The sequence below is a fragment of the Coturnix japonica genome, chromosome 4 (genome assembly GCF_001577835.2).
Source record: "Coturnix japonica isolate 7356 chromosome 4, Coturnix japonica 2.1, whole genome shotgun sequence".
NCBI classification, from domain to species: domain Eukaryota; kingdom Metazoa; phylum Chordata; class Aves; order Galliformes; family Phasianidae; genus Coturnix; species Coturnix japonica.
The window spans coordinates 76,876,390-76,900,022 of NC_029519.1; the positions used below are offsets into that span (position 1 = coordinate 76,876,390).

A 23,633-nucleotide genomic window follows, 5' to 3' on the forward strand; every position below is an offset into this window, starting at 1 on the left:
AATGGCCTCTTTTGTGCTTCTACTTCCCATTTCTGTGCGCTTTGGCAGCTTCATATTATCATCACTGATGTTTCAGAGAAGGTCTGTGGCAAACTACAAGTGGTTTGTGTTATGCCTGTATTCATGACGGTGATAAAGGACTTTCCTGTGGCTTTACTAGTTGGAAAAAAAAAAAAAAAAAAAAAAAAAGCCTTGTTTCATTTGAATGCTGAGGTTTCCATTGAAGTAATTAATGTGTGAAACAGGCGTTTGCAGATATGGCTAAATTCACCCAAATCCCCATCTAAAATATTTATCTCAAGTACTGTGTGAGATTTACCTGCCACCTGTTTGAGCACATGAAGCCTTGGTGATGCAGTTCTAACCCTCATGTGCTTAATGGTCTTTCAGTGCACCTTATCACTTGTCCTGTTGGGTTTTGTACCTGTAATTGAACTGTGAATAGAAAAGAGCTGAAGAAAGGTGCAGTGTAGTTATTCCTCAACATTTGATTTTCATGTTACAACACTTCTAATGTTTCCAAACTAGACTCTCAACCATCTCTCTAAAATTTTTGGCATGTACAATTGCAAAAAGAATAGGGGTGTTTGGGTCTTATCTGCAACATCAAACAAAATAAATTAGTAGTAAATCAGACCTGAAGAAAATAAACTTCGGTCCAAATGGTGAACCATCTACAGACTTATAGGAAAACTCAATCCATCTGAATCCAATGGGACTACTTGTAAGAGTAACAGGTTATTAATATGATGGAGAGGGTGTTCTAACTAGCCTGACTTTGGAGAGCTTCTGCTTTCTCTGGAAATACAGATCTTTGTGTATGTTGCAGTCACTTTTCTCACTAAAGTAAGAATCCATGTACCTTCTGTTAATTATCTCCCTATCTAAGTGGAGAGAGTTGAAATGAAATGTTTTACAGTAAATCGTCATATAGGAATAGTAAAATGCAACTTAATTCAGGTACAAACCCTCGTGCTCAGGGTTACTCCAAAGCAGCTGAATGAAGAAAAAGTTGTTTTAATCATTAAATAACCTGCTAACCTCCTTTCAGATTCAATCATTTAAAGACTTCTGTGTGAAGGACTGCATAAAAACAGCTATTTGAATGCTCTCTTCACTGTGCCACTGATTTTAAACAGGAAAATGATTACCCCTAAACTCTTCGTTCATTTTTGGATTTCCCAGTTGTCAATTTGAACTTTCTCTGGTTTTGCATTAGTTTTAAATGATGTGATCCAATTTATCTGTTGTTTACATGGGCTTTGTAAGCCAAATCACTGGACCTCTTAAAAAAATTACCAAAAGCTTGCTGCAACCTGTAATCATAGATGAATTCATATTATAACAGAGTAGGATTAATAATGCATGTAATTATAATATACAATTTTCTTTAGGCTTTTCTAATTATAAAAAAATTACAGATAACATCAACAGAGCGATTCTGAAATGCCTCTCATTTATTATGTAGCTCTCTTAATCAATGCTCTGCCACTGGAAATCAAGTCAGAATGTTATTATGGCCTCTCCTTCTGGATTTAATTACAGTAGTAACTCATGGCTCAAAGTCTGAGAAAACACACCATGCAGTTTATAGCTTTGAAGAACAGCTATTAATCCTGCCGTCTACCTCCCAGTGCAAGCCAATGAAAGCACTTTAAAAATCTTTATGCCTGAAGATAAACACACACTTATAGTCAGGCTTAAAGTGGAGATGCAGAGAACCCAGGCACTGTGTGTGCTCCGGACATGTGCTGCAGAGCATTCTCTGCTGGGTGATGCTCTCCAGGTGTGCAGATCTCTGATGTGTTTGCCACCCATCTTGAGGAGTGACTATCCTGCACTGTTAACATTTGTAAGGATGCTTTCAGGATGTCATCTCCTGTCTGTGGATAATTTGGAGTCAGAACAGCATTTTTTTCCCATAGAGACAGGCTAGCTACAGATGCGCATCTGTGCCTCTTGTATGCTTTTGGAATCATTTTCCATCATGAATCTCCAACCTGACAATCAGCTGCAAATGGGAATAATACACTCTTCCAAGAACCTGAATTAGTATCAGGAACTGCTTTTAGTTTTGGCAGCAGACAGGGAGGATGTCTCTCCCTCCAAAGTAGAAACATGCTCAGCCACATGCTTTGGGCTGGGAGCTTCCAGAGGTTTAGGTCAGGGTGAGGTGGAGAGTACAGGAGGGTGAACATGAAAGCTTGTTTTTCAGAAGAAACTCTTTTTAAGAAAACCTCGTCTTACAACAGAAAGACAGTTAAAATACCCAAGATTAATTTTTGTCAGTGCCTAAGTGTTTCCAAAATGATTGGTCTGTTGTGACAGGACTAGGGGAAATGATTTCAGACTGGGAAAGGGGAGATATAGATTGGATATAAGGAAGAAATTTCTTACAGTAAGGATGGTCAAGCGAAGGTTGCTCACAGATGTAGAAGCCCCATCCTCAGAGACACTCAAGGTCCAGCTGGACAGAGCTCTGAGCACCTGATGGAGCTGTAGGTGTCCCTGTTCATCACAGGGTAGGTGGCCTTCATGGGTCCCTTCCAACTCAATTAATTCTATGACTTTATGACTAAAGAAGCTTTCACTTTATTTTTTTGAACACTTTATTTGAACTCATCAGGCCTCAAAGTCATCTTCCAGCATCCCCAGCTGGCTGGAAGGGCAGTTGGTGTCCTTCAATTGGGGAACTGTGGGAAGGAACTTAGGAAGCATTTGTAGCTGACATCACCACTGCAGTGTGATCAGTGTGATCTGCAAGGTTATCAGAAGTGACCAGAAATGTATTTTGTATATTGTGGATATTTTAAACTTAAATATTATTTCATCAGAAAATGTCGATTATTTGAAGTGGAAAGTACTGGCATGAACAGCAAAGCTTTGCAGATTGGTCTGATTGAAAGACACTGACATTTCAAAAGGGATATTTTGAAATTGCCAAATGCCTTATGGAAAGAAAAAAGAAATAAAATGCTGATATTTTATTGAGTTTTTTCTTTTCAAAAACATGAAGTACCGTGACTGACCAGAATGATTTCTGTGTATTTTCAGTTTGCTAGCCCTATCCAAGTTTCAGCACTTTTGGCAATAAAAATGTGGTTTGTAAAAATAAAATAGAATTGGGAGTTGAGGACAGCAGTTTTTGTCCAACTCTGGTTTCTAGCTCATGCTTCAGTGGAACCTGGGTTCCATCTCACCTCAATAGACCAGACTGGAGGGGCTGAAGGCACAGCAGGACTTTGTGCAAGATATTTTATGTCAAATAGGAGAGGATAAGTGTAGGAACAGCATTTGGGCAGAGCTCAGCTTAAGCCTGCCGTAGAAACATCCCTTTAACTCACATCTTTTCTGACATCAGCCTTCCAAGAGTAAATGTCTGTCAAGCATCTGAAAAAGTTGTGCAAGCTTTCACTACATTCCTAGGGAGGGACCATTACCCATTTGTAAGAGTGGTGACTGTACTTCCCTTTTAAGATGTTTGTCTGTTTTGGCTTCAGGAGGGGTTCTAGGAAGACATCACTGGTGTTACATGGAAGGAAATGTGATGGTAGGGGCAACTGTGTGCTCTTTCCTCATGGCAGTCTATAAGTCTGAGAAAGTATGTCTGATTTGAAGTGAGTTGGTGGTTGGACTAGATGATCGTAGTGGCTCCTTCCACCCTTAATCATTCTATGATTCGGTTCCGTGATTCTATGAAATACTGTGGAAAACAGAATTTGATTCTTTTTCAGATATTGTCATTGTCTAGGCTGAAACCTGCCTCAAAAACCCTCTGCTTCCATCCTCAGAGACAAGATTCTGCTGTGTTTTATAAAAGAAGTTATGTAGCCAACTGTACTTTCTAAATGTGCTTTCAAAGTCATCACAGGAAATTATCAGTACAGGAAACAGTGGAATTCTATAACTGCTGTATTTTCAGAAAAAGCTGTGGGAAGAACTTTCTGAGTTATGGATTGAATTCACTCCGCTGTCTAGCACTGAGAGTAGGAAAAAAAACTATGCCTTCCAGCATTCATCTCTACTGCTGTTGGGAACCAAGTCCAGGATGGCGACGAGCTGTGATGTCAGCTTGGAGCAGAAGAATCCAGGCAGGAGGAGGAGAGGGCTTCTGGCTCCAGCAGCGTGACACTGACACATAAGGCTTTAATTTCAAGGGAGGAACTGGAGCAAAAAAACATTGCCAAATCCAGTTCCATAATGGTCTGGGATTCTGCTTGCTGTGCCTAGTGTCATAGTTGTGGTCCTGGTAGGAACAACAGCTGGTGCTCCTTAGCTGAAAGCAAGATAGGGAGGTGGTGGAGCTGCAGTAACAACAGAGAAAAGCAGAGATCCCTGGTGTGTTGGTGAGGATATTTCCTCCCTTTGTCTTTCCCTGACTGAGAAGAAATAGTATTTTATTTATTATTATGATTTTTTTTTTTTTAAGTGCTGATCTGTATCCATGAATTTCAAAAACATCTTGACATGTGCACAGTGACTTGCAGGTAGCATGTCCTCATGCTTTTCAAGGACCTCAGTGCTGTACCAGGACATCCCACAACTGCCTAACGAAATGACTCACAGGCTGCGGGAGGTAATTTGCTCTGGGAACTGGGAGAAGAGCAATCCATACAGCATCCTCAGAGCAAAGCAACACAAAGAGAAACTATTGCAGAGAGTAATTACTGCCCTGTAATCCTCCAGGCTCGCATTGCTGAAGCACCGTGCCATGAGAGCCGTAAGAATTCAGATGCTCTCTTATTCCCTTTGCCATTCTCTGAAGTGGAGGGGAAGGTTGTTTTCATTCGAAGGTGATCACTTACCCTCTATTTACTGTGAAGGATGGGGACGAGGGACTCAGGCTCCCAAAGCTTTTCACAGTTGGTTTTGTTGCCTAATTATTCGGAGAAGAGCTTCTCCTGGCACTGGGTTTGTGTCCTCTGCAGTCGAGCTGAGGGACTCCTGCCCTTGTAGAAGGTTTCTGGAAGCGATCTCTCTCGGTGGGATAACACTGCAGCCCTCAGGCCTGTTTCACTTGGCTTGTTTATTTATTTTTAATGGATTCACATGAAGGAAGAAGCGCATCTTCTGTATTGTCTTTTGAAGGCAGATAATTGTGTTGCTGTTGCATTCATAATCGGCTTGTCATGCCCAAATGAATTTACTTATATCTGTCTTTCGCCTAAAAAAGCAGCCCTGCCGAGTTCTCCCAGTGGTTCCATCAGCCACAAAACACTGTTGTTAAGCAAGTGCTGCTTTATGCTGTCTAAATAGACGTGGCTCTTCTCTTGTTCCTGCTGTCAGGCATATTGTTAAATTGCTGTGAGTCTACAGTGAATTGAAATCTGGCATTCCAAGGAGAAAGAAGTTATTACTTGTAATTAGGATTATTGGATAGCAGCACTTTTGACTGTAGAGATGATGGGTTATCATCAAAACATATCCTTTCATTGTTTTAAATCATTCCCATCATCCTTTATGTAGAGTGATTTTTTAAAACAATGTTTAAATAGCAGTCCGCTTAAAACAACAGAAACACACTGAGCTTCACAGGCTGCTTCTTCAACTTATGGACAACTAAATGTGAGCTTTGTCATCATGCAAGATCCCCCTAAGGCTGAAAAAGATTCCCACTGTGATGGGCTGGGTCAGAGATGCACTGAAGTTACCCTGCAACAGGTCTGACAGAACTTCAGAAAAGATTTTCAGCCAGAGTTGAAATGAATGTGGAAAACTGTTTCCATCTTGTTCATTTCCACCTTCCTGAAATCAAGATGATTTTCAAGGCCAGCTGGGATGGGATCTGGGCAACCTGATCCAGTGCCTCATCTAGTGGTTGGCAGCCTGCTGCAGCAAGGGGTTGGAACTGGATGATCTGTGAGGTCCCTTCCAACCCATGTAATTCTATAACTATATGATTCTCCAGAACAGTTTGTGGTACAGTTCACAGCTCTCTTCTGACAGAGGACAAAAGGCACAACATACAAAAAAGATGATGGAAAGCATTGCTTGCTGCACCCTACTATAACTGGATTGTTTTTAGGTAGGAGGAAGTAATGAAAAACATTCTAAAATGCTTTCGTTGTGTTTTGTTGGTTTTTTTTTTTTGACCTTTTACCAAGTGCTCCAGGCCTGCATTAAATGTTTGATAAAGCATGATCACAAGTCCTTTTGATGGCAAGTGTGGACAAACAAGACATGGAGTCCTTAGCTGGGCCCTGCCATGGCCAGCCAAGCCTGAGGAAGATCTTCAGGCTAACACTTGATATGTAAATCTGTGCTCAGATCTGCAGTGATGCTTACCTACTTGGTTCCCAATAGAACAAAGCTAAAACATTAAAAACATCCCTGCATTTTAAAACCAGAATTATTGAGCTGGAAGGGGTATATATATAAGCAGTAAATGTATATCTTTTCCAGAGATGTTTCTTGGCTCATCAAAACCAAATTGCTGAATTCATTTGTATATTTGCTTATCTTAGTGAGCAGTACATGACTGGAGGATATATGTAGTGTGTGTGCCTTTCCATGTCTTACCATCAATTACAGCATTAGTTACCCATGTTTTCTATTTCTAAATACATCTGGAGTTTTGTTTTTAATTATTCACTGAGACAGAGGCTTTTTTTTTACCAGAGATTCCAAGAGTGCTCTTGAAGCTATTGGAGCCAACGCGTGACAGCCAGAGGAAAAAGAGGAGTGGACAACGGATTGGAGATGTCAAGGCAGGCATGTACAGCGAGGAGGTAAGATTCAGCATTTTCTTCTAATGTTCCATCTTGGGGTATCCTGCTGGAGTTCTGTAAGACAATTGCTTTTTGTAAATGGGTTGTGACAAGCAATTACACACTGCTCCACACATCTTAAGAAAGGAAGAACAGGATAATTGAAAACAGAGCTGGGAGAGCTCTCAGGAGGTCACCCAGTCCATCTCCTCACTCAGACAGGATCGGCTTCACGCTAACCACTCCTGACATATGTTTGCCTCACATGTTTTCAAAAACCTCCACTGACAGAGGTCCCACAACCTCCCTAGGAAGTGCTTTCAGGTCTTATCTCTGCCTAACATTAGAAATGTCTCTCCTACTGCCTTGCTTGTGTCTCTCTCGCTGCCGTGTGACACCATCGCCTCTTGCCAGGGTCTCGGAAAGCACAAGGGTCAGTTGTTTCCTTTATTCTGCCGCTATAAGACCATCTGTTTGGAGACTGCTATCAGGATTCCTCCCAGCTTTCTCCTTCCTAGACTAAACAAATCCCATCCTTTTAATCTTTCCTTATAATATATGGGGTTTAAACCTTCCCTCATTTTTGTTGTTTTCCTCTGGACTCAAACTAACTGGTCTGTGTCTTTCCTGAAAGCATTGGCTCAAATTTAGACTGACTCAATTTCAGTGGCTGTGTTTTTTATCCTAATATTTGTTGTGCAAGGAGTGTGTTATCCATGGTAGCAAAGAGTTTCAGAAGCTTTTATTGAAAGCCTTTGTTTAATGTTCCATCTTGGATCTAATGTCTGAATGAATCTGTATGGACTAGAGGAGTTTCAACGTCTTTGGCAATCTTTGCTGCCCATGTGAGCTGAAATATCTCAGGCAGTGAAAATTCACACGTGAATTTCCAGAGCAAATGTTTGTACATGAGAGCAGGTCAGGAGAGCAGGCTGTGATTAAGCTGAAGTTAACTGTGGTGCAAAATTCTTGGCATGCTCTTATGGGATCCTTATTGGTCACAAGGATCTTCCCTGCCTGAATAAAATTTGACATTTTTGGCTTATATTATTGCTGTTTTAGTCTTGAAACCTCCATAGATGTCAATCTAAAAATGCACCTTAGGGATCAAGGTTATGGTATCTTGTAGTAAGTTTCTAACCCGTGTACAGGTTGGGATGGAAATGGGTTTCACTTCCCACGACAGCTGAAGGGCTGGATGACTTCACCAGTCACATATCTCTCAATAACACTTCCAAAGCCCTTTGGATTAGGCAGCCCAAACATCATGATCAGGATGGAGGGAAAATATATCAGCAGAGATACGGACTTTAGGAATTTAGGTTTGACTTTAGGAATTCGGTCCTTTATTAATTTGAGAAAAAAATATATATGATCTTGCCAAGGAGCAATATGGAGAAAGGAGAGATTAACATTATAATTCATCTGGGAAATCAGTAAGTGTTTTGTGTGTCAAAAAAGATGAATTTCCCAGCTAGTCAGATTCAGAACTCCCACTGAGATAACCAAGGGGAAAACCCAGAGTTTCCTTGAGAAACTGGGAGGGAGAGGAAGGGATGGCTCCAGTATGATGTAACTCCCTTTGTGTTGAGGTTGTTGTTGGCTATTCTCTCCAGCAGCAACGTTATCTGGGAGATAGGGCTCCCTTCAAAACAAACAATTATAATTGGCTTCAGTAAAATTCATATAATTTTTTTTCCCAGAGTTGGGAACTGGGCTGACGCTGCAGCTTGCACTGGGAAATATCTGGAAAATAAAATGAAGGGAAATAGTTTTGTTTTTGAGTATATGAGGTTAGAGTTGTTGCTACCTCTCTTGGTTTGTGATCTCTGCATCTGACAGTTTGCAGTCTTAAGAGAGCAGAGTTTTTTGTTTTGTGCCATGTAGTGTTGTAACACGTGAAGCAAGAGGAAAAAAAGAGGACTGGCTAATACTGGAATTGTTCTGGTGTTTTCTCAAGCAGCAAAGCAGCAAATAGTTTTCCTTGGCTTTCTGGAAAATATCTGACCTTGATACTTTATATTCAATTCATGTAAACAATTACAAAAGCATCTGAGCCAAATAGAAAAGGCTATTTCTTAAAAACCTGCAGGGAATGCACGTGGGAATTTCCCACATGCTGTGGCAATCTTAAAAGTACCTTCGTGAAACCCCACAGTATTAATGTTTAACTCCAGAACTGTGAGCTTTTCCATTGTGAACTTGGTGTGTTCAGTTGCACACTGTACTGGGGAGGGATAGCAAAAAATTACCCACTTCAGTAATTCTCATTTAACAAACTAACTGCCATATTTCCCCCTTGAAATCCAGAGATTCCTGTGAATTGCACAGTTGGTAGATATCACAGTAAGGGAAATATTTTGCTACTAAGCTGTTTGCTAAGATACTCTTGCAAGACTGAGCTGGAAGCAGTTTTGTTCTTCTGAAATTACTCAAAGACAGAGGTACATTGCTCAGATACTGTGCTCTGTCCGCACAGAGCAGCATGGACCTTTGCAGATAAGCTGAATGCTGTTGATGTGTTTATATGAAGTTCGTTATTGGTTTTAGCTTTGTGATTTGTTTCCGTTACACGTGCTGGAGAAGGCAGAAGCAGCAGAATGCACTTCGAGAGGTGCTTTCCCGGAGCAAGCAGAGCTTCTTGTGCAGGGAGATTCTCATCACAGTTCATGTGTTCAGCTGTTGATGTGGTGGGCAGCACTGCTGAGAATGGGTGTAAACTGTCTAAGGAAACTTTCAAAAGGTGCTGAGTGCCAAGCGCTTGCTTTTCTACACCAAAACTCTTTCCCAAAGCAATTAGGAATATTCCACATTTTAGATCAATTTTCTATGTCTATTCTACTTTTGTTTAATGCAGCAGTATGGTCCATCAGTCCTGGACCGGTCTCCAGGACTCCAGGGATAGAGCATCTACCACATCTCCTGGCAACCTGTGCCAGTGCCTCACCACCCTCATTGTAAAAGACCTTTTCCTTATATCCAACCTAAATCTACCCTCTTTGAGCTTGAAAACATTTTCCCTTGTTATATCACAACAGACCTTGCTAAAGAATCTGTCACCTTCTTTCCTGTACTCAATTGTATTCAATTTATGTATTGATAGGGGATGTCACCTTGATGCAGGTGCAAGACCTTGCACCTGAATTTGTTGAACCTCATGAGGTTCTCATAGGCCCACTGCTCAAGCCTGTCTAGGTCCCTCTGGATGGCATCTCATCTCTCCAGTGTGTTGACCACACCCGACCATAGAATCATTTGAGTTGGAAGGGACTTTTAAAGGTCATCTAGTCCAATGCCCTTAAAATGAACAGAGTCCTCTACATGTACATCATTAGTCATATATAGATAATCTAATCTTTTGATAGATAGACAAATATTCATTTGTTTATGTAGTGGCTAAATTGGATTTTTCCTAGGTTGATGTAAGTCTCTTCTTACTAGGGGGATGATCCTAGCATCTCACTGGCAGTCACCTGACTATCAGTCAGCCCAATAGAGCAGTGATGCAGTGAATACCAGGGACTTGGTTTGTCCACAGTTTCTCTGGGCAGGCTGCACCAGGGCCCTCTGAGTGAAAAATTACCACCTGACATCTAACCTACTTCTCCTCTATTGTGGGTATGATTCACTGTTCAGCATCTGTGTGCATGCACACAACTATACTTATATATGTGTATTATCTGTGGCTAATATGCAGAGGATGTGGCTTTGTTTCTGCTCTGCTATGACATTTACCTTTCTGTTGGGCTGTAGGGGCTCACATGTTCAACTTGAGATGAGGCTTGTTCACAAGCTTGGTGTTGGCTGTATTTTTTGTAGGGTTTGGCTTAGGGTTCAGACTGTGCTAGAATAGAGTATGTGTGGTTGGGACATCTTGCCTCTGTATACAGGAAGCAGATAATCATCTGGTTAGTACGGTACATCTCTCCCTATCTATCTGCTTGATTAATACAGGATATGACTCTGCCACAGCTTTTACCTTCAGATCTTGGCTCTTCAGTTGCCTCATGCTTTTAGCACAAGAGAGCTTTATTTTCCTTTCAGATATGATTTATTTCACTGTTGGTTTTTTTTCTTTCTTTTTCTTTTTTCTTTTCTTTTTTTTTTTTTTTCCTTCTCCTTTTAAGAAAGAAACCCAAGCAAGATTATAAGTATCCAGTCACTGGCATCTAACTCATGGGCTATTCCTTATCCAGCGTATTTCATTTCCCATCACTTTTAACTTGGCTAGAGCCACATGTCCTCATTTTTAAGCTGTTTCCTGCTGGAGAGACACTAGAAAGTGTAAACATTTGCAAGGCCTCTACATTTTGAGGTGTAGGACTTGAAAAAAATTATTTACTTATATTCCTCACTGTATCATGGAACTATGGCTTATTATTTTCCAACTAGGCAACACAGGACAACGTAAGAACTTTATATTGCTGCCAGCTGATATGATAAAAGTGTATGATATGGAGCCTGTAGCAGGAAAGGCATACTTTACTGGCTAGTCTCATCACTTTTACCTTATTATGGGATTTTTAGTTTACTCAGATGTTAAAGAAACTAAGTGGAAATGAAAAGTCAGACTCCTTTCTCAGCTCTGGGCAGGCAAAGTCTTCGCTTCTTACCACATTGCTCAGTTAGGAGATGTGCACCTGCCAAAACAATTGTTAGGCTTCAGGCCAACAGCATCCTGGCCTTTGTCAGAGCCACATGTGAGACTACACCTCAAATACTGTGCTTAGTTTATTAGGACAGTAGGATTTTATTAGATACTAGGGTAACTTCCCTACAGGGAGAGTGTTCAGTTATTGGAACAGTCAGTCTGCTCAGGAAACTGGTGGGGTCCCCATCCCTGGAGGTATTTAAGAGATGTATGGATGTGGCACTAAGAGACATGGTTTAGTGATGGGACTCAGTAGATCAGGTTGATGGTTGGACTTGGTGATCTTGAAAGTCTTTTCCAACCTAGATGATTCTATGATTCCATGATCAGCTGGAAAGGGAATCTCCAACGAAGGATTTCCTGATGAGGTTATTTAAGACTCTCTGAAGTGAACTCTTTGAAATGGGGGTAGCCATGGCCCTTCTCCTGGTGATAATGGGTGCAGGTAAGCACAGCTTTGCTGTGTGCCACCAAACTGAAGGTGAGGTTTATACCTTGCTAAGGATTTCACAAGCTGCAGAGCCAACAGTTTGATGGAAGAATGGGTTCTTGATGTGGAATACTGATAGCAAAATTACAAAATTACAAAACCATGACAATCATGCTATTGCTACACTCCAGGTCTGGGCTTTAACAGGGGACTGGGGATGGGGCAGGCTTCAGAGACTGCACTTCCCACTAGTGTAAGAAGATGGTGCTTAGAGGAGATGCTCTGCTACTATGACTGAACTGGGTTTTCTTGACCCTGGGGTGAAACTGGCTGTGCCACAGTGCAGTCTGCAGAAATATATTGTATTACACAGAAATTCTAACAGAATTAGGCAAAGGTGTTACACACTGTGGTAAAGCACACATTAATCACACAATACAAGGAATCTAGCAGCTATTGCTGAAGGACTCCTGGAAGGATCCACTCAGCTTATGGTTTCAACAAAAGCATGCAAATAACACGCTGGTGTGCCCTGTGACACTGGTGTGCCCTACTAGGTGGGTGGAATATGGATTTGAAGAATGAGTGGTGCTCTGCCCATACATGAAGCTAGGACTTATTAAAGTGCTATTTGTTTGCCTCCTTATGGTTTCCTTATGACAGTGAATGAGACAGCTCCACCAGGAGCTGTTATAGAGATATCAGTTCTGACAACATTGGCTAGGGACAAAACCTGAAATGATGCTGGTATTAGTCATGTAGGCTTTTGCGATGATGCACAGCAACTATGTTTGAAATTACAAGGAAGACTGAGTAATCTGTATGAATAAGAGAAAATGGCCATGTAAGACTGAGAAACAACCAAACACAAAGCCAAAACTTCGATGATTGCACAGACAGATCTATACGTGTATTAAAATTGTCCTATGTCCCGTGAAAGATGTCTTCCCCATGGAACAGGTCTGGAAGGGCTGTGCAATGTCCCTGATCTGTAGCTGTCACAAGTGGCACTGGCTTTTAAATAAGCCAGCTGGTGATCAGATGCTGGGACTTGCAATTTATTTTGCAGATCGTACCTGTGGACATGTTTCCTTAGCAAAGCTGCTGATTGTGACAAATATGTATAACAAGTGCAGTCTTCTATTGATTCTCACATTCTATTTTCTGCTTTTGGTGGAAACAGATGGAATTCAGTTTTCTCACAATTACTATTAGCCAAGAATAACATCACTTAAATCAGTGCGGGGGAGGTGGAAAGTTGCAACTACAAAAACACACAGCCTGAAAAGCTGGATATTGAAATGAGACTTGCAAATAACCATAACTGATGTGTTAACCAGGCCCCGCTTCAGAAAAACAGTTCAGCGTTTTCTGAGTGCAATGCAGTGTGTCCTACTGACATTATACATGTGGCCTCTGAGAATAAGAGTGATCCAGATAGTTTTGTGGGTTATCCTCATAGGATTACTGATATTTAAGTGGAAACGTCTTGGAACATTTTCCCCTAAAGAAATAAAGTGGGGTATGGTTGGATGTAGCTAATGTTAATGTAAGCATATGCAATTGTGTCATAGAATCATGTAATCATCAAGGTTGGAAAGACCTCTAAGATATTCTAGTCCAACCATCAGCCCATGCCTGTGACTACTGTAGGCCACGTCACTGAGTGTCACATCCATCCTCTTCCTGAAAACCTCCAGGGATGGCGACTCCATCCCTGCCTGTCCCAGCACCCCACCATTATTTTGGAGGAAAAGATTTTCCTAACATCCAACTGAACCTCCCCAGATGCACCCTCAATCCATTACCTCTCGTCCTATCAAATTCTACAAAATCTCTGCATGCCTTGCAAAACATTACAAGGAATTCTTAAGAAATTAAAATATTAGTCCATAATTAGAAAAAAAAAAATAACAGCTAGGCATGTAATAAATCAATAATTTCTGGATTTTCAGGCCATTTTAGATCAGAATGCTGTAAATTTGGAGAGTATGTGTTGCGTGGCTAATATACGAGCACACTGAAAAATCCTGCAGTGTGTGAAGATTAAGGGTAAATCAAGTACTGAAAGTTAGGAAGTCCCATAATTAAAGGTTTTCTTGAAATCTCAGTTTGATGTTGATTTTTTCGGCTTCAAGCTGAGCTCTCTCAGATGTTGTGATCACAGGTATTTCAGTTCTGTGATTAATCGCGGCCTCTGGCTTTGTTTAGTAACTGTGCTTTTCATTGTTATAGTCTCTTAACAATTCCTCCAAACTACTCAATTTCTGTTCACAATGGCCTTGTAAAAAGTCATTATTAGATCTATCGTAAAGATACTGAATGGAGTCAGACAGTTCTGTGCCAAAAAGGCACCGAGATAAGATGATGATGATCCTCTATTTGAGAGCCTTTAGTATTTTATTGTGTTTTATGTGTTCATAGCAAAGATCCATGGGAATCATACAGCTAGTGTCTGAAATAAGGCATGTGAAAAAGAGGATGACCTACCAGTGGTCATGTGTGAAAGGCTTGCCCCCAGATACATGTGAAACAGATGGCTAAATGCCCAATAAACCCATGCTGTTGTGTAGTTTTTTTTTCAGGGCAGCTCTCAGTATCCGTCAGAAAAAGTCTGAGACTCCATTTCTGCTCCTTCTAACTGGACAGGAGTTACATTTTCACAGTTCTGAAAGTTTTCATAGAATTCTTTACCCAGAGGGTGTCCCATCCCTGGAAGTGCTCAAGGCTGGGTTGGATGGGGCCCTGGGAAGCCTGAGCTGGTGGGGGGCACCCAGCCCATGGCAGGGGGTTGGTCTGGATGGACTTCAAGTTTCCTTTCAGCCCAAACCATTCTGTGATTCTATGGTTCTATGAAGTTGCATTTTTAAACCTTAATGAGTAAACTGAACCTGTGTAAGACGAAGTACCTGTTTTAATAGCCAAGTTTAGGTACATATTCTTAAGAGCAGCAAACTGACTGTTCTATACCCAAAATAATGCCTCTGTCATATTTCAAAACCCAGAAGCTCTGGAGATGGCTGGAATATTTTATTTTAATATTTATTTATTTTCATTATGACCAGAGTTAGATTTTGTGTCAGTCTTCTCCTAAGAAACAGCAGAGCTGCTTTTGCTGTAAGCTTTCCTCCTCAGATATCATTGTTAAACATATATAGGTGATTATGGAGCGCTCGTCAAATTAACTCTGTCCAAACAGTCACATCTTGACCACAACCTGAATGCAGAATAATTTAAAAATAGAAATAATTTAAAAAGGGAAATTGAAGGCAACAAGGAGACCTCATTGCAGCCTTCTAGTATTTCAAAGGGGATTATAAAAAGGAGAGGAATCAACTTTTTACTTGGGTAGATAGTGATAGGACAAGGGGGAATGGTTTTAAGCTCAAGGAGGGAAGGTTTAGATTGGATGTCAGGGGGAAGTTCTTCACAGAGAGAGTGGTGAGGTGTTGGCACAGCTGATCACACAGGCCGTGGATGCTCATCTCTGGAGGTGTTCAAGGCCAGGTTGGATGGGGCCCTGGGTAGCCTGGTCTGGTGCCAGATCTGGAGGCTGGTGGCCCTGTGTGTGGCAGGGAGTTGGAACTTGATGATCCTTGGGGTCCCTTCCAATCCAAGCTATTTTATGATTCTATGATCTATATTCCTTTGTATGACACTTAATTTCTGAAGGCACTTGGTCAGAACAGATGATTCCTCTTTCAAACCAATGAAAGCATGAAGTCATTGACTGTAGGTATCTCCTGAGTGGAAATCTGGGGTATGGGAAAGCTGGGAAGTTCTGGGCAGGTGGCAGTTGCTGATAGACTGTGTTTTAAGCTGAGATTGCATCTTTGCTCTTCCAACTGTTTTCTGTCATTTGACTGTTTGTCATGAAATTACTTCAAGGGTTTTCAATTTCTCACATTTAAAATCCAACCATGTCTCAGTATCTGATACATATTTAAATAACTTTCCAGTGCCCTTGTTTAATTCACACTGAATATTCACAGAAGTAAAATGATAAAGTGCACTGGCGTCAGGATGTTTCCATCCCTCCCTGTTGTTTTCAACTTGTAGCTTCCAGCTCCAGCATCCTCATTAGAAGAAACAAGTAAGGACAAAACAGCTTGAACTGTCCTTACTGTGAAGGCATTTCTAGACATAGGTATAGGATTTATGGATACGAGGCCTGCAAAACTGAGATGCTGAAATAATCACAGACCTTACATACGAGACAGAAGCATAACTCTTTTACTGCTCTTGGCATTGGTTAAATCTACAGAGGAAATTGAAGATTTTTATGATTCTATTAAAATTACTGTTCAACATATTCAAAGGGATGATAGTGAAACATAAAGGGCAGTGTCTCATATGTTAATGTTAACCTGGCAATATCATTTATATTGAAATTTGACTTGACTTTCAAGCACCATTTGAAAGGTTATTGCATGTGAAACTGAATTAAGTAATACAGCTGAAGTTTGCCCTTTTATCATTTAAAATAAGAACTACGTTTTTTCTTTCATTAAGTCCCCACTCAAAAAAATAATTAAAAATAATAATAATTAAGGAAAAAAATAAAAGAAAACACCCCAGGAATATTCTTCACCCTATCTCCTGCCAGTGGAATCTCCAGCTTGTCAGAGGGGAATAAAAGCAAAAATACAGGTGAAAAAGCCATACCCTTAGGGCAGGGCTCTGGTGCCAGGGCTGACTTCTGCCAGAGTGCACATTAATGAGGCTGTTTCACCCTTACTTTGCAGTACCTGAAATCAGATATTCCTCTTCATCTCTGGTTTCTAAGTCTAGTGTTTCCATCCCTGTCTCTATTCATTTTGGGCTGATGACATCTTTTCCCATTCCATCCCAACCTTTTACCTCTTCAGCTGCTCTAGTAATTTGAAGCATAATAACTTGCTTAGTTAAGTTAGGGACGTACGTATGAGCTGGATCAAATAACCCTGCTTCAGTCACCTCTTTAACTTTTTCCAGGAACGGTATTAAAAACGAACATCCTTTTCCCCAGGGGTTTGTAGTTTGTCTCAGCGAGACTACGTAGCTTTGGTTAATAGCTTGGAAACTTCAGAATTTGCATGAAAACATCCTTAAGTGAGTGGGACCCCAGGAAAAAAAAAATAAAATCACCGTCATCCTCATCCTGAGATGACCCTGGAAAAGGCAACTTTTCATATGGCAAAGCTACTTCAACAGAACTGTCAGGCTTTTCTGAGAATCTCTCTGCTGCACTCCTGCCAACTCTACCACTCTGGGCATTAATCTACCAGATTTCCAGGCAGCTGGAAAGTGCAGACAAATGGTCACTGTGCACAGAGTGGAGTCAGCCTGTGCGTGTGCACAGCAGCCCGACATGCCAGCTGCTGCAGACCTGTGAATGTTGGCACGCCGGTGCCTGCTGGTGCTGGCGAGGGAGGAAGGATGAGGCCAGCAAACAGAAACTCTGAGGCTGAGCAGAGAAGACGGCGCCTTCAACACAATGCAAAGACGGGGTGGAGATAAAAATAGGAATTTATGGTCCCTGCACCCAGACTGATTAATGGAACAGGGAGGAGACGTCAGAAGTTGACTTTACGTAGAACAATTTTTATTAAACCAGGAATGGATTTTCCTAGCTTCAGAGTTCAGCACAAGTGAAGGTTTGGAACTGGGGACGGACTTTCCCTGAGGTTTATTGTTGTCACTTGGCAGTATGTTTCAAATAATGTATGATGTTTTGGGGGGAAATGAAGGGGCATGGAAGGCAGCTGGGGATACGCTGTAAAAATTAAATAAAAACTTTTTGCCTTCCTCAATGTAGAATCGTAGAATCATGGAATAATTTAGGCTGGAAGAAACCTTGGAGGCCACCCAGCTCCAACACCCTACCATATCCTGGGTGCCCCCCACCAGCTCAGGCAGCTCTGGGCCCATCCAATGCCATTTTGAGCACCTTCAGGAATGGGGCAGCCATAGCTCTCTGTGCAGCCTGCGCCAGTGCCTCACAACTTTCAGAATATAGAATTTTTTCCTAACATCTAACCTAAATTTCTCCTCTTTCATCTTAAAGCCATATCCCCTTGTCCTATCACTATCACACCATGCAAAAAGTTGCTCTCCTTCCTTCTTATAAGTTTCCTTCAACTACTGGAAGACTGCAATGAGGTCTCGAGGTCTCCAAAATACATCCTCTTCAATGGAAATTATTGTACTTTTTACTAGGAGACATACTCATATTTTTTAAAAAGAAGTTATAGATGGATCAAATGAGTTAAACTGTCTACTTAACTTCCCAACACAAATAGCCACGTTTCCACTGTATATTTTTATAACTGCAAGTGTATATTAATCCATCTATCTCTATTCATCTCTTTTTTCTTCAAGCTGAACAGTCCATTCTCTACTCCCACCAAATTCCTGCTTCCTGTGGTTATGAAAGTAAACAAGCTTAGAGCAGATGAATGGAAGCAAATAATGTAAACAGGAATTCTCATGCTAATAGTGCTGGTGTTTGCTATACTTAGAAGTGGAAGTCAAGTCAGTGACTGGGGAAGTAAATCTCCTGCAACCAAGAGGGAAGCAGAAAAATAATCACCAGGCGGGTCACTGAGTCTGCAGAGGAAATCCGAGGTGCAGTTTCACAATATGTTGAGTACACAACAATATCAGTTCAAAAGTTCCCCCTCTGCCTGACCTTGGCCTTTTTGGGAAGGCTTGGGAAGAGGAAAGTGTGTTTTCAAAACAGAAAGTCCAATAATCTGACTTGAAGTTTTACCCCTGCAGAAACATCTGCTGATGCTATTGAAGAATTGATGGAAAGAGGAAACAAGGCTGGGCACAGACAGATCTCCACAGTGGAGCTACATTGGCTGAGTTTGCTGCCAAAGCGTTACAAACAAAAGGTGGAAAAGGGGAGGTGGGTAATCCATTAGCATGTTCTTTGCATTTATCATCTAACACGATAGCTGGTAGAGTCTGAATTCCTGGACAGCCTCATCTCTGGCTGAATGGACTAATTGCTTCCTGCTTAAACAGCTCCGGTGTCATCTCTGGTTGCTCCATCCAAAGTGATGTTGTTAAGCAAGGGCCATCTGCCAATCTCGTCTTTGTCATGAGTTGCTTTGAGACCTGTGAATAAACGTAAGGAATCTCACTTTACTTTAGGAGAAGTAACCACAGTCACTGTGTAGTTCAAGTTTCCCTTGTTAATAGCAAATCTGCAGATTTTTGTTGTCTTTGTTTCTTGCTTCTTGGTGGTCTCATTATCCTGAGTAAAGCCCCGTGTTGACAGCCACCTTCAGTGACATGTACTTTGCAGGTGAGAATAATAACATTCAGCAACACTGACATCTTGTGGCCGAGGAGAAATGGACCAGGTGCCAGACCAGCCACCAACATTTCCTCTCAACTGTTGAGTGTTCCTAAAATCTGGTGGTGCTTAAAGGTGTGAGTACCAGGAATCCAGGCACCTAGAAGTTAAAAGGCAGGAAATGCATAAAGGTGCTGCTGTATTCGTTGATTGAGCTGTCTGTGGGGATAATCTGGTTGCATGCTAATCCTTTTGGCTAATCTGCTGCTTGTGAATGATTCCCCCCAGAGGATGAGGGTTGAGCGTGGGATGTTTGACTTGACAAGCTGGAGGAGCTGAGTTTCCCCACAGTTGATCTTTGTCTTTTCTGCTTCCACTGGAAAACAGGGAGAGAAAACACCACTGGAAAAGGCCCTAGGAAGAGCCTTTCTTAATACTTTTTCTTGCCCACAGAAATAAGATCTGCAAAACCAGACTTTGAGACTCTGCCTTGCAGCCAGTGGAGCATTTTGAGAGATGTGGCAGAGAGGCTGTTGGTATGGGAAGATTTCTACAAATCCTTGTTGACTGAAAATTTGCAGGCCTCTTCTGTATGTTAAAGCCACTGAAGATGAAGTATATCATGTAAAAAATGGCCTTTACACTTCAAGGGTGTGGAGGATGAAATCAATCCAATGGGACTCCTATAGATGGTAGAGAGGGTAGATTTCTTTTCTGGTCTAAAGATTGATGTCTGTGACTCGGTAGCATGTGATGGTCAGCCTTGGACTTTTCAGTTGCTAGCAGCTTCTTGGATTGGTTCCTTGTTTACACATGCTTTTGTTGCTAATGAACATCTGTATCCACTTTATCATCCGAGCCCAATAACAGTATGATTACTGCCCATGAAATGAAATGTTGTGCAATTGCCTTTTGCAAATTTCTAGAGAACTTTCAGGCTTCCTAAAGGCTGCTAAAGCTGGCGTGGCAAGGAGCAACTGTGATCTAATTGCAGCCTTTCGTTACCTAAACAGAGCCTATAAACAGGAGGGGATCCAGCCTTTTAAAGGATAGATAACAGCAGGACAAGGGGTTTTAAGCTGAAGGAGGGAAGATTTAGTTTGGATATCAGGGGGAAGTTCTTCACAGAGAGAGTGGTGAGGTGCTGGAACAGCTGCCCAGAGAGGTTGTGGATGCCCCAACCCTGGAGGTGTTCAAGGCCAGGTTGGATGGGACCCTGGGCAGCCTGGGCTGGTATTAAATGTGGAGGTTGGTGGCCCTGCCTGTGGCTGGGGGGTTGGAGCTTCATGATCCTTGAGGTCCCTTCCAACCCAGGCCATTCTGTGATTCTGTGGTTCTGTATGCTCTGCTCACAGCCTGTCCTCCTTGAAATCAATACAGCTGGCTGATTTGGAGCACACATTGTGTAAAATCCTTTTTGAAATCTATGGGAAGAGATGCAGAGAACCACATCTTGCCGATGGGAGGAGTTTAGATGGAAAAAAATATCGATAGCAGGCTTTTAACTTAAAAAATCCAAACAAATCCCTGAAGTTGGTTCAGTCTTGGAGTCATACGTGGGAGATGAAAACTTCTCCTAACTCTAGAATGAGTTGCTTTTGGAGCTTTTTTTTGTTTTCCTTCTTCTTTTTTCCTCTTGCTTTTATTTGGAACTGATTTTAGTAATTTAACCTGTTGAGAATGTGAAAGCAAACAATAATAAAAATGAATTCTGAAGTTTTTAGTGTGCTTTGGCACTTTTAAAGTCAGTGCATTAAGTCACCTGAAAGAACTGACATGTACAAATGCTATAATTTAATGTATTACATAGAGTTCTGATTTAAAATGGTTGCAATCATGCTTTAGAGAAAAATACCCTTTTATTTGCTCTGTTGACTTCACCTAATAATATAAAAGATTATTCTTACTTGATAGGTGCAACGTGGAGTGAAATTCATTATTCGATATAATTTAAAAGTTGGTATTGTGGAGCTTGCAAGAAGCATTCATTCATACTGATGTTTTCCTCTAAAGCACATCTTGTTTTATTGTCTAACTATATTAAAATCTATCACGCTGAATCACAGATGTTTGTTTCAAAGAGCAAAAAAAAAAAACGCTCAGTTCAGCAGAAAGTAGCAGCAGAATGCTGAGTTAGCACCTTTCAAAATGCCAACCAACTTGGTGTGAATTTTGTTTATTTAGTTTCTGAAATGTATGGTGCTGACTTCTGAAAGTGCAAATATCTCTAATCTGTTCCCCCTCGTTTCTTCAGCAGAACTTCCCTGTTTGATTTTCCATATGCATTCCTTTCATTGATCATTGTCAGAAGTGACAGATATGCCATTAGGTATCATTCAGTTTATGGTAGCATCTTTATTTTCTATGTTTATATTTAGAAATAACCTTTTTTTCCTACCTAAGCCCGTAAATGTATTGCTTTTTTAACAGCGGAGCCTTTAAGATTTGTTTTGTCTCTTCGCGAGCTCAAATAGGGATCAGCACAAGCAACTGGTTTTAAGCTAACTTTAACCCTAACTTTGACATTATCGTTTGAAAAAAGGGCATCAGGCAGGAATTATGAATAAAAGGAGCATTTCAGTTCTCTTATAAGTCACATACAATGAAAGTGAATGGATGTGTTGTTTCCAGAACTGTTAGCATGTACTGTAGTATATCCTAGACAGTTGACTATATTCAATTGAAGTGTGGTGAAACAGTTGAAGGTGCAGACATAGGATGTTTTTGATAAATTGCAGGCATTTCTAAGGTAGACTATTGTTTCTCTCATCTCATCATCAGGGAAAGTAATGTAGAAAGATCCCTTAGAATTCCAGAAATATTCAGCTGTTACCTCAACCATGTGCTTGTCAACAAGTCGACAATAATTCTCCATTGCCCAACAGCCCTGAATAATTCATCCCCTGTTGGAGCTATGCTGGTGACAAGACTGGATTGCTGTTAGCTTTGACCCCTGTTCATGCATTCGGCCTGCTAATGTTTCTATCTCACACTCCATTTTTTTATAACATATGGTCTTTCATCTGTAGGGCTCGAAAGCCAGATGTCCACAGCTCTTTTGGTCAATACAATCAGTTAGGCTGCCAATCATAAGCCTAAAGGGCTTAAACACTGCTACAGAAAATAACAGAGAGTTTGTTTTCATATTCCTCATCTAAACCTATTTACAAGACTCATAATGATGCTCTAAAACAATATCTGTACACTGCCTAGTCATACACAAACTGCTGTATTTTATTTGTTAAGTAATGGACAAGCAATGAAGCAGCTGTTGAAACATTGCAATGGTTTTTTTTTGTTTTTTTTTTTTCTCCTGCAGCTGAATGACAGAATTTGCCAGGTCATTTCATACTGATTTAAATTTGATAAAATCAATCATATTACCTCATACATTTGGCAGCTGGAAAGACAGTGTTATTTACACTCCAGTGCTGTACTTCAGTCATTTTTGAATTAAAAACAGAAAGATCCTTTCAAGTTTCTGTAACTTAATAAACCAAAACCTGCTAAAGTTTGAATGCCAGTCTATTGAAATTATAATTCTGAAACTACCAATTGATAAAATAAGGAATTTTACAGAATAATTATTCAAAATATGGATCTGAATGTTCAGGTGCCCTCTTCTCAAAAGCGAGTAATCGATGGCTTAATAGGAAGGGAAAAATCCATACAATATTTAGAGCTGTTAATTTTTTAATAAAACAGTTACTTTCTATATTATGCAGGAAATTCACATGTTCAGAAATTAAAACTAGAGAAGTTTCATTCTCTATGTACAGTGTAAGCCAAAACCAATGCAGGTTATATTTATAATGACATATAAAGATAGCCAATATTTAGTCTTATTCATTTGACTTTGATAAAAGCCATCTTTGGAAACCTTTCATTAAGCAGGGTTTGCTTTTTATGTAGAGAATTTTCCCTAACTTGAAAGTTAGACTGCAAATACTAAAATGTGCAAAGGTAAAGAGATGAGGGTCAGGTCCTGCTGACAAAAAGGGGTCATGGCATCAGGGAAGTACATACATGTCTAACATTTAAGTGTGAGAGTCTAGTCTTAGGAACCCAGCCTCTCTGCCTCTGGGCAGCAGAAGTCATGTTCAGATATTTCATTTTCTTTTACAGCAGGATTTGGGTGCCCCAGGATGACCCCAGAAAAAAGCTGACAAGTTAAGCTAGCAGCTCCAAACATTGAGAGAAAGGTCATGTCTTGAGTCATGCCTCTCCAGATGCCTTGCTTAGGGCTGCAGTGATGTCGACTTCATCCACTCTCCAGGACCTGACGGTAGGCAAGCTGTCAGACATTTTTGGGTATTTCAGTCCTTTTGTTCCTTATACCTGTGGATACAAAAAAATGTGTATATACTGTGTATATGATTTTACAAGATGCTCGTCTTGTGAATAGTCTTTGTTCTTCAGAAGTTAAACTGGCATTCAGAGATCAGAGCTTAACTCAAAGCATGTTCATTCAGAGTTTGAAATTTAGTTTTTCTATTATTATACAACAGCTTGATGTCAAGAGAATTTGCCCAGGAAGTGGAGTGTTGAAGTCCAATTCCT

General features: G+C 40.8%; 1 long non-coding RNA gene across 1 annotated transcript in view; it reads left to right on the forward strand.

Annotated features, from left to right (window-relative positions):
• LOC107313883 overlaps positions 1-18,792 on the forward strand; it is a 39,956-nt gene extending 21,164 nt beyond the window's left edge. Inside the window, exons 3-4 of the long non-coding RNA XR_004306877.1 lie at positions 6,619-6,728; positions 18,548-18,792. This is a non-coding gene — a long non-coding RNA (uncharacterized LOC107313883). The remainder of the gene's footprint in view (positions 1-6,618; positions 6,729-18,547) is intronic.
• The last annotated feature ends 4,841 nt before the right edge of the window (positions 18,793-23,633 follow it).